The sequence below is a fragment of the Adelges cooleyi genome, unplaced genomic scaffold, assembly GCF_023614345.1.
Source record: "Adelges cooleyi isolate 19-005CV unplaced genomic scaffold, UGA_ACOO_1.1 ACOO_flye_CR_arks_rails_tigmint_CR_PRNA_25, whole genome shotgun sequence".
In the NCBI taxonomy this organism is placed as follows: Eukaryota; Metazoa; Arthropoda; class Insecta; order Hemiptera; family Adelgidae; genus Adelges; species Adelges cooleyi.
In genome coordinates, this window is record NW_026095915.1 from 1375960 (window position 1) to 1387409 (window position 11450).

The following is an 11450-nucleotide window of genomic DNA, read 5'->3' on the forward strand; positions in this document are numbered from 1 at the left end:
TTTTCGGTATCCCAAAGACGGTAGCCCATACAATTCTTATTTATGCTGGCATTGTTCGATAGGCAACTACAGTCTACACCGATAACCAAACACAATAAAATGTTTTGAGAACATGGTTGATCTTATCTCCTAAATGATTATTTTATGTGATGTCTGGTGTAATAAAACTACTTGTTTTTGTTGAACCGAATGAAAATATTAAGAAATACAGTTAAAAATTCAAATCTTTACAAAGTCATAACAAGCGAACAATTGGATAAGAATTAAAAATTAAAAACAAACATTTTTTTTAGACATTTTTGTCTATATATTTATGGAATTTAAAACATATGTTGCCATTTGAAAAAGTGATGTCTTACCCTTTTTTTTTGTAAAAGGGTTGGAGATACAAATTTTCACAGTATTGAAAAATGTAGTACAATGTGTACCCAAAAGTATAGGAAATGATTATTTTTTTTAAATGTTCATATTTTCCGAGAAAATTAGTGTCTTACCCAAAATAAATCACCCTGGATGTCGCATGACACATACATTTTCAACTTTTATATGAAGTATTTTTTGATAACCACTTGTTACTAGGAGCCAAATAAATTATATTTATATTTTTTGGGAGCCATTTCAATGGTTGCCGTGTAATTAAGACGTTTTGCTTGGGCTAAAACGAAAACTGTAACAAGAACTGAACACGTGAAGAATATTCGACCGCAAAAACGTTTAACCGGTCACTCTGAATAGCCGTTGTGTTTTTAAGTTCGGCATTTTCACCACGTTAAACATAAATAATGAAAACATCATAATATCGCACCGCAACGTTCCAATTAAAAACTATCCTTGTTGCCCGCATGTCGAACAATTACACATTTAAACACTAAGACAGAGTACGTCATTACATTACGAGCTATACATAAAAATGTAACAAATTATTAATCGAGGGTTTTTACAGTCTACATTCGTGGTTTCGACTATTTAACAATTTAAATGAAAAAAGGGTTACGAGCGCGGTGTAATTGGCCAGTGTTTTTTCCCCTCATTACAAACGAGAAGTAATTTAATTAAAAAGAAAAAAATAAGGGCGATTTTAAGACCACAGACGACAATTTATTACTACCGAGCAAAATGCTGGTTTATTTTTCCTAGAAAAATGTACAACAATAATATCACTGGTTTATACAAAATAAGAATAAAAATTGCACAGCAGATGCCATTACACTTTTTTTTTTTTGTAAACAAATTGGCTCACCTACTTCTTGGAAAACGTTACAGCTTTTTTCTGTGTTTCTGTTTTCGCATCTCGAATTTATGAATTTGTTATTTCTTTTTTTCAACGGTAGTTTCACATTTTAGGAAATATCTCTCAGTTGGAATCGCACAATCTAATTGCACGACCTATCGAATCCAACTGAATTACCATCCAAACGGTATTCGCTAAATCAGTAAAAATCACATTAAATATTTCTGGATAATTGTTAGTCTGGATAATTACTTTTTAAGTTATTAAAGTTATATTTATATTGTTAAGATTTAAAATTAAAAATTGTTATATCAACATTTTTGCTAGACAATACCGGGATTGTATGATTGTTTTTAAGGTTAATAAAGTTGAAAATTTGAGACGGTAGTAAAAATATTATAAAAGAATTGTATTATGTCAACGATAAATCAGATTTCCTTTATTGTATCACAAGCTTACATGTTACATTAAAACAAGGTCGTTTTAAGTTACCTAATAACGATGTGGTCATCGAACATTAGAAACTATGATTACACCAATGAAATAATATAGCGTGTAACTCACCCTGCAAGAAATTTCTAGAAGCGTGGTAACTATAAAGTATAATACCACATGCATTGAAACAATTTATGTGTTAGTTCACTTAACTAAGATATGAAAAATGTAGCTTGTGGATAACATTTTAAGGTTTATTTAGAAAATGTAAGGTTGAACACCTGCGTTCAACGTCGTACTGAATTTTAAGACCAAACGCAAAGTCTATTTTTATTAGTTAAGGTTTAACTGAATTTTCCTTGGAAGTCAGAAATTTCAGCGCAGAATGAACACCTGCATACACATACATTAATCATGTGTTGTGGATATTCGTTTTAATCCACACAATATACTGGAATACATTAGTTATGTTCGCAGTTATAACACAACACAACAATATTGGTTTATTAATGTATTATCATATTTAATGGGGAAATTTACGACTATAATGACTACTATTCTGGCTAAATGTCATAATATTCAAAACTAATCAGAATAAAACACAAATATGTTTAAAATAAGTGCATGGCAATTTACATGGATAATATTAATGTGATAAATTCTCGTAGAAAATTTCTTTGAACAAAAGTAATATCAAGAGAAAATTCTATTTTTTTCTAGTTTGTTAAACACAGAAGTTATTTAAAACACGGGAGTGAACTAGGTCATGAGACAGAATAATACTAAAAACCCTATTTAACAAATAAAAAAGTTATAATGTCTAAAATTCTAAATACAGGGTGACCAATTTAACGTAAATTTAAGATTAAACGTAGTGTTTCTCTTGAAAAATGCAATTTTGTAGTTATTAAAAACATGTTCATTTGTGTTATTTTACATTATACTAATATAATTAAGTATTTACATTTTTTTTAAATTTAGAGCTCTATCATTTTCTGAACCGCGAATGCTAACATATTGTATATTTAATGAACTATTTAAATTGAGAACTATTAGTTAAAGTATTGACTGGTCGATAACCAGTTTTTGATAATTAAATTTAATGTTAATAAACAACCTTGTCTTATTAGCTAATGTTAGCGTAAATAATTATTATCAAAATATACTTTGAATGTTAGTAAAAATATATATATATTAGAACATTTCGATTTTGTTGGACGAGTATTGTTTTAAAACATTTAAAAAAAATCATTTTGAAATGCTGCTAAAGTACCGCTTGTATACTGACCGGAATTTACATAGAAATAGTTTACAAATGTTGTTGCATTTGTTGTATTGATAAACGTTTTTAACTGTACAACTGTCAAGGTTTATAAATAGAGTTTAACACCGTCCGAAACATGTGCAATGATGAACAACGAGTTGACGAGACAGCGTTTGCAAGTTTAGGGCACCGGAAATGGGTATTAAACTTGAAAGTCTCGTGATGGATGACTGAAACAAATGGTTACCTAACGGGTAGATGTATCGTCTGGAGGTTAAACGATAATAGATTAATGCGTTCAACTCCGTATTGTCGAGCACCGGCTTGTCGTAAACGGATTAAAGCACAATGTGGAAATGTTAAGAGAATAAGACACTCTCGAGATAGGTAACAGGTACAGTAACGGGCAGACGGTAATGGTCGGACGCTGATTTTAAACTGTATAAGACTTCTGCACAGTCTTTCGTTTAAGTGTACAAATAATATGTACTACTACACGGTGATTCATTAATAGATAAGACGGTAATTTTCTCGCTCGCTTGACCGGTGAGGAGTTTTGGTATATTAATAAGTACCCTAAGTCAGACAGCTGGGCCAAATTTCCCACCTATGGACAGACTCCAAATACTGGCTCATCGACTGAGACGTGGAAGCAGAAGGACACATTAAAATCTTAGTAAAGCAGGGTGGATCGAGGTGACAAATAGATGGAAATCACTAGAGATGGATGGAAAGAACATGGGAAAAACCAGCAAAACCAGCCTTAGGGTTGAATACAGGAAGAAGAAGAAGAAGCCCATAGTGGGAGGACTACTAATATGTCCCTTGTCGATGAAATAATATATATATTTGATATTGACTGAATTATTTTACTGTGAGTTTTTTTTTGCCGCTTGTCGCTGTCTTGTCTAGCCCGGTGATGATATTAAATCGGAACGGAAAACAAACGTGCCGGTCGTTATATTGCCGGATGGGTTTGGAATTATTTTTATTGGAATTACACGCGTGCCCGAGTACGCTTGTATTTCATTATGTAATGCGTTTTCCCTTGTAAGCATGTATTTTCCCCGGAACGTTATAACGCAATACCGATGTATGCTAAACAAGCGCGTTAAACCCTTATAATATATTCCCGGTTTACTTATGGAATACCCCAGAGGAAAAAGGGTCTTTTCGAGTAAATAATAAAAAAAAAATGTATATATTTATTTGTTCGATGGAAAATAAAAATTTTTAAATTCCATTTTGTTTCGGCGGTCAACCGTTGGTTGAAACTGAAACACCGGTGATCGTTTTTATTAGGTTTATCGAAAACCAAAATGATTCGGGGGAGCTCCGAAATGGACGTTTTATTAAAGAGTCGTGTCCGGGCAATTTCCAAATACACACGGTACGACTTGTCCGGCTTAACTTGATCCTTCTCCGACGTGGAAGTCACGGGATCAAGGAAACACACAACACGGATAAATCCTATGTTGGTTCCACTGATATACATCAGTGTCGTCTACGGGCATTACGTTCAGTCTAAAAGATTAATTGAACATCACATAAGACGTTCCGTTAAAATGTTAAAGCCCAGGTAAGATTAGACTCAATGGATCGCAATATGCAAAACAGTATGTGAAGTAAGCGGGAAGGCGAGCGGCAGTGTGACCAAAATGACGAAATCGCATTTCTCTAATAGCCATTTAAAAATGTTTGCGGTTAGGTACTGAAAAGTATTTGAAAAAATTTGATCAAAATAAGGTTAATTTAAGCATTAGTATACTTTATTTTAGGTGGCCTCGTACATAATTAAAAAAAAAAAAGCCAGTAGTGTAGGTGGTAGAAATATTAATCTTATAAAAGCGTTGTAACGACAAACATCTTTTCATTGGGTCCCTGGTCGTGCAGGGGTCGGTGGCAATGGAAATTCCGATGCTCTTTATTCCTTTAAATCATTCCTCTCTCCAACGCTTGGCTCGACAAGTGGTCTTCCGTTCCTCCTAATTTTGCACAACGGCATCGGCTTATAATTCCTTGGCCCCGTAATTGTCCTTGGTACCACAAATTAGATTTACCCCGTTAAATTATTGCCCCCTTCTCACGCCTCAGAGTCGGCCGTATCTCTTAGCCTGTTTTGCCCCAAAAACTTTCCCCTTTCTGCCATTTACACGTCGAGATTGCTGTCGGCGATTAGAGCGGAGACAATCAGGGTTGATTGTTCGTCTATAACAACTTATTGTCATTGTTACCTTGACGTGTCGTAATTGACAAAAAATAATGAAATTATATTCCAGACACCTGTTGACTGTAGCCGAATACGGCATTGCAGTTCTGTCAACGCTGACTTTGTGACACAGCCACATCAAATGCATTACATTACACAGCGGTGCTGTCCCTTCTTAATCTAACCTACCCCCCCCCCCCATGACTAGATAAGTTTTAATAAATAAAGCAGCCAAGACGTGTTCGCTACGTCTTATTCGGTTAGGTTCGTTGTCTGTTCGTCGTGTCGCGTTTTGTACGGGTTGTGGTAATAATACTGTCTACCCTACAGGCCACATACAGATAGTACAAGCAACTCTGATTACGAACGAGGGGGCTGGGGTGGAAAATTACATTGGAATTTTACATTCGCCCCGTTCGTCCGTGCCAGAACGAAGATTAATTTCTTTTGTTTGTGTTAAATCGTTGTCCCGAGAGAATGTCCATGATAGATATGAAAGCTTTCCAGAGACATTTCTACAAAAGCGATAATCCAATAAAATATATAATATACAAAACCTACAGCCTGTACAATACTTTTCTCATTAATATTTCCATGTTATCTTATTACCAATAAAAGTGATATTAATATTAATTACTCATTAATTGTCGATTAAGCATATTTTTTTTTTTTAAAAACCTCTTTTTCTCATCATAAAACACTTATTTTATATCAGACACCGTGCCTAAAAGGTAATTTATCAGGTCAACGTTTTGAAAAGTTGAACTCCGCTATTTGAAAAGTTCAAGATATATCCAAACGATTATTTATACTTTCAATTTAATATTAGTGCGCGCTCTATGACTTTTGAATGTCGAATTAGATCCAAATCCGTATGGAATATTCTTTAGGCATAGCAATTTATCTTTAGTTCCCATTTTTAGGTGTAGTTTTAAGACTTCTGATCTGAAAATTAGACTGGAGGTAGATCTAGAGTGGGGCTATATAACATGTACAACTTTCTCAAAAATCTATTGACAACCCTTTTTTTTGTACTAAGGAAAACCCCCAAAAAAGGGGAAAATTACACTTTGACCTTGAAACATTTTTAGGTTGCTATATGTGTGAGTACATCAACAGTCAACGGGTATCTGTAGATAATATTTATATTAACTGTTAAAAATATAATTCCAAGCACATTATAGCTTTTAAAACGCATCGAAGAGTTTGAGAGTGGTTCGATCACGTTCAGTTCACATTCAACCACTGTAGACCTGTGATCTTCGACTCCACTGTGGTGGCTTTTGTTTATTTATTGTTGTTTGGTTTATTCGACCAAATAAACGGATTGTAACGTAGGAAGGGCTCGCGCACGTCCGTTTTTTGTTTGTATAGACCGATGGGTTGCCTATAATAGTATAGTGTTTATGGGTATATCTGTACATTTATATTGTGCCAAACGAAACGCCAGCAAACGTCTAGGTTGAAGGATTGGTCGTTGTTATGCTGGGCACACGCGTCTCCCAGGAATCGCACCGGCATTTATCATGCAGGCTATGTGAGCCATGAGGTTTGAATTCACCGCTTTCCTTCCAAGACATGTACCGGCAAAGGGTACGCACGACATCACTGATCAACTCCTTATTCGCTAAAACGATATCGCAGCGTTTAGCTAATTAACCGTCAGCGACATGGTCGAGACCAGATAATATAGGCATTCGGTATTAGTATGTAAAATTAACTATTGATTATTACAAAGCAGGGTTGAACAAAAAAAAAAAAAAAATCCACGAACAACCGACAAATGAAGTTTTATAGTACCGCTGATAGAATTAAAATTGTTTAACCTAATTATTTTAGTTCGTCGGTTATGGCCAATGGAATTACAATGTCCACAGTGAAATGTAATAAAACAAAAATCGAGAATTATTCGATTGATGCAATGAAAACAATACCAGCCAAGCCGGAAACGATATTAAATAAACACCGATGAAATGTTCGTGTAATAATAAAAAAAAAAAAATCACGAGGGCTTTGTAAATTTTTCAACAGTGAAATGTTATTGGATTCGTTAAAATAAAAATGTTTCATTATATTTTTCTAAAACAAAAAAAACATTTTATATATTTGCCATTAAGTCCATTTTTTTTATACAATCACCCTGCCTATAAAAACGCTGTAGTTTAATCGCTGTGTATCTATATTATTGAACATAGATATAGACATTTTTCAAGGGTTTTATATGTTGGACAACGCTGATTGGGCGATTTACTCTTAAAAAGACATTGCTTCTACAGTGAGTTACACCTGGTATTTTTGAAATCGTGGAAAAAAAAAACAGTAACTGTTCACAACACGGCAGCCTCCCACTAGTGGGACATTTTCATGAGCAGCCGACCCACAGGCAATGCCGACCCCAATGTCCGTAGTTGAACCGACGGTTTATCTAGTTAGTGCAATATTATTGTGTAAAAACGTTTTATTATGACGAGGATGTGTCATTGTCGTTCGCACAATGGCCGTTGCAAAAGTCAATTGACCCGTTCGTGGGCGGCACACGCGGCCAAAAGGGTCTGTGCAATTATTATTACTATTATTATTGTTATTATACAAATTGTTCGCGTGTGCAGACGACCGCTAACACTGTGCTGGATGTAAATAAAAATTAATCGCCCGAACGGGATATATGTATTAAAAACGGCGTTTAACGGGCAGGAACCATTTTGGGCGGCATTGACGTTCTTTGTGAGTAGGAAAACCTAACCGGCTGATACGGTTTTATTTATTTTTTTTTTTTTTCAAAAACGGATCTCTAACACACACACACACACGTTAAGTATACAATGCCACGTTGATTGACTGTGAATCGCTGGTGTCGGCCGGAACAAACGTTCGACCTAACTCGAAAATTGATGGCGAACCCCGTGTAAAATATTACTGGCGCACACACACACACACACCGTCCCTCTCGCCTATTTTTTTTTTCTTTCATACAAAATATAGATTTTTATTATCACTACACGCCGTCAGCGCGCCCCGCTTGTCCACAATGGTCCCCCGTCCGGATGTTCGATCGCCGTTTATATAACAACATTATTATTATTATTATTATTATTATTATTATATGGGCTTCCGCGCTGGCACATAAAGATGTCAAGACGGTCAAGGATGCGCCCGCCAATGGTAGGTACACCTATATACACACACACAATATAATCGTATAATACAATATCGAACACAAAAGTCATTGAAACTATAAAAATGCGCGACTTATTGTCGCCGGGGGGGGGGGGGTGTCCCGTATTATTATTTGGGTGGAACGAGCTGCCCTGAAAAAAAAAAAAACAACAATAAACGCCGACCAAATATTATGTACGACCCTAAATTTTGGAATTTCCAAAAAGTGGTCTAAGGGCGGTCGTGACACGACAATAATAATAGATGAGTTTTTTTTTTTTTTTTTTGGTAGGGGTTGGTTTTTTTTTTTTTTACAATAAACGTTGGATTTTTGATGAAATCATTTCCAAAGCGTTCGAAAATATTGTGGCGTGTAATTTGTTAATACTTTGACGGCCTAACCGAACGTTTTTCCAACAAACGGACATCTGGCGTTTACTTACAGCCGTAGGTTAGATTTCATATTATTATATTTTTTTACTTTTGATTTAGATGTATTTTTTGACACAAAAAAATAATTTTAAGCAACATATGAATGAGAAAATTAAGCGTCGACAAAATTAGGTCTCTCAAAACGGAGTCGTTCAAAATGTTGAATAATTATTTTGCTTTAAAAAAAAAAGTATATTTTTCTGTTGTACGATCACAGCCGTTAGAATATGCCGTACTTATTAGGTCTCCAAATGCCTTAATTCTAAATCGAACACTGGATTCAATTTTAAAACTCTTTTTTTACATTTTTTATCTTATAAATGCAATGGTTATGAAAGAGTATCTGGATATTTTAATAATCCTACATAAAGAAATCGTAGAAGATATCAAAATTATCAAACAGTCAAATTGATTGCCATCAAACATTAGAAAAACTGAATTTTTAATTTAAGTGTAACTCTACGAGAAATAATGATATTTTGTTTACTTTAAAAAATATACTAATATTATTATTATAATTAATCTTCCATTGTAAATATTTTAACGTCTACCGCGAATTCAGTGAAATTAGATTTATTTTCTTGTAATATTAGACGTGATATTTAGTGTGTGTAGTTTTAAAAATGTTTTTGTTAGTTTGCACGTTTTTCCTATACTGTAATATTAATTATTATACCTCGTAAATGGAATTAATTCCGTAAAATAAATTTGAAAAAAATATTATATGAGCTCTAACCGACCCTCTGAACCGCTCAACGTTCACTCGAATATCACAACCAAACGGACAATCGATGGTTATTGCGATATAAGCGTTAAACCTTTAATAATTATTCTAGACGAGATACATCCTTATCATGGCTTAATACTAAGTATCCACCATTATAATGGCCAACGTGCAATTATTATTGTCAGACAACGGTCAAGCATATTATTATCATACTTGAATGTTAAACACAAAATAGGAAAACCAGAAGTTAGTAAAAATGTATCAATTTTATTTTTTTATTTTAAACCGATTAGTAGAAATTACCTATACAAAACATATTTGAATAATGATTACAAACACAACAGCGTGGCAAACCGGAAATGTGTATTGTAAAAAAAACTTGTACCGTTACATTCTAGAGACTTTCCATTCGTCAAGCATATTGTTTCGAGTTGGGCAAAAAAAAAAAAGGGTTACTTTGACCCGAACCCTTTAAGTGCAAAATATATTTTGATTAAGCTTTTCCGCGGTCGATCGGTTCTGCGGTGTCGATATTCTAAAAAGGTTTTCAATAAAAAAATATTCGCTGTCAATAAGCCTACCTGAATACTGCAATAGTATAATATTATTATAACAATAAATAAACATCTGCGCCCGTTGTGGAATAACTGAACACAATGAGCGTGTCACGCAGACATTTCTTACGGCTGGTGATTTCAATGTGTTCAAGTGTACCTACTAGTCAAAGTCTAATCCGGTCTCGCCGCCGCTGGTAGGGATTATGATAATATTATTTTGCAAATATCTATTGTATTGTTGCAAAGTTCATCGTTTTGATTAACTGCGTATGATGAATTCGATTTTGTACGGTGCCTTTTGGATTTTCCTACGGTCTAATCATCACTATTGTTGTGTTTTGAATAATATGCCACCGTTGGGGACGAACGCATGCGAACCAACGCGGCCCGAGTTAAATGTGTACCTAATATTATAACCACCAATCGTCACTAATAGGTCCCACGACGAATTTTACATCACAAGAGTCGGAACGGTATTATTTCTTATCTTTCTTGGGCTTTTCAAACTGATGGGGTTTTATTGGCTGTAGAGAGCTGTGGGGCTACGGGGAGGTATGCGGTGGAAACTGGAAAAATTGTTAACGGATGACTCAACAGTTACAACCGAACGTAGTACACGACATACTTACCGACGGGAAAAACACTGGGGGGAGGGGGTGAAAAACCCTTTACAACCCCTATGGGTGGGGATGGGAAGGGGTGACATGTAAAAATAATCGGAAACGACCCATATTAATAATGCCGGCTCTAACCTAACCTGGTCAATCAACGCCGGGTAACTAGGCTAGTCCAAATTAAAAAAATAACCAATGGAAGATAGGTAAACCTATTTGATAGGTTCGAATGAGACAATAATTATCTTATTATTTCACAATTTATTCGAATAAAAAATTGTCTTCCTATATTTACTGGTTTGAACTACGAGTTTTACGAAATAATATATTCAAATGTAATTACTTGAAAAAGCATTTACAAACTATTTCAATAATATGTTTAAAAATTATTCGAATAATTAAATTTGAAATTATTGGAATTACTTTTTATTCGAATAATATTTAGTTTGAAATTATTCGAATAACTTTTTATTCGAATAATTAAATTTGAAATTATTCGAATAACTTTTACACAACTTAAATGTGTTATCTAGATAATTATTTAGATAACGTTTTATTCGAATGATGCACAACTCTGAATATAATGTTGAACAACATTAGTAACAGTTATTATAATGTTGCCTGCATGATGTGCGGCCGGACTATAACGCATATTTTAATGTATTCAAACGAAAAACGTGTAATGATGTAGCGGCGGTGAAAGAATAGGTGTTTTGTCCAACACAATGGTAACAATGGACGGTAACGCCATTAAATCCCCGAAAAGTGAGTACGGCATGGGGAGCAATGAGCTGGAATCTGATCGGACATTGGAGCTGACCACCC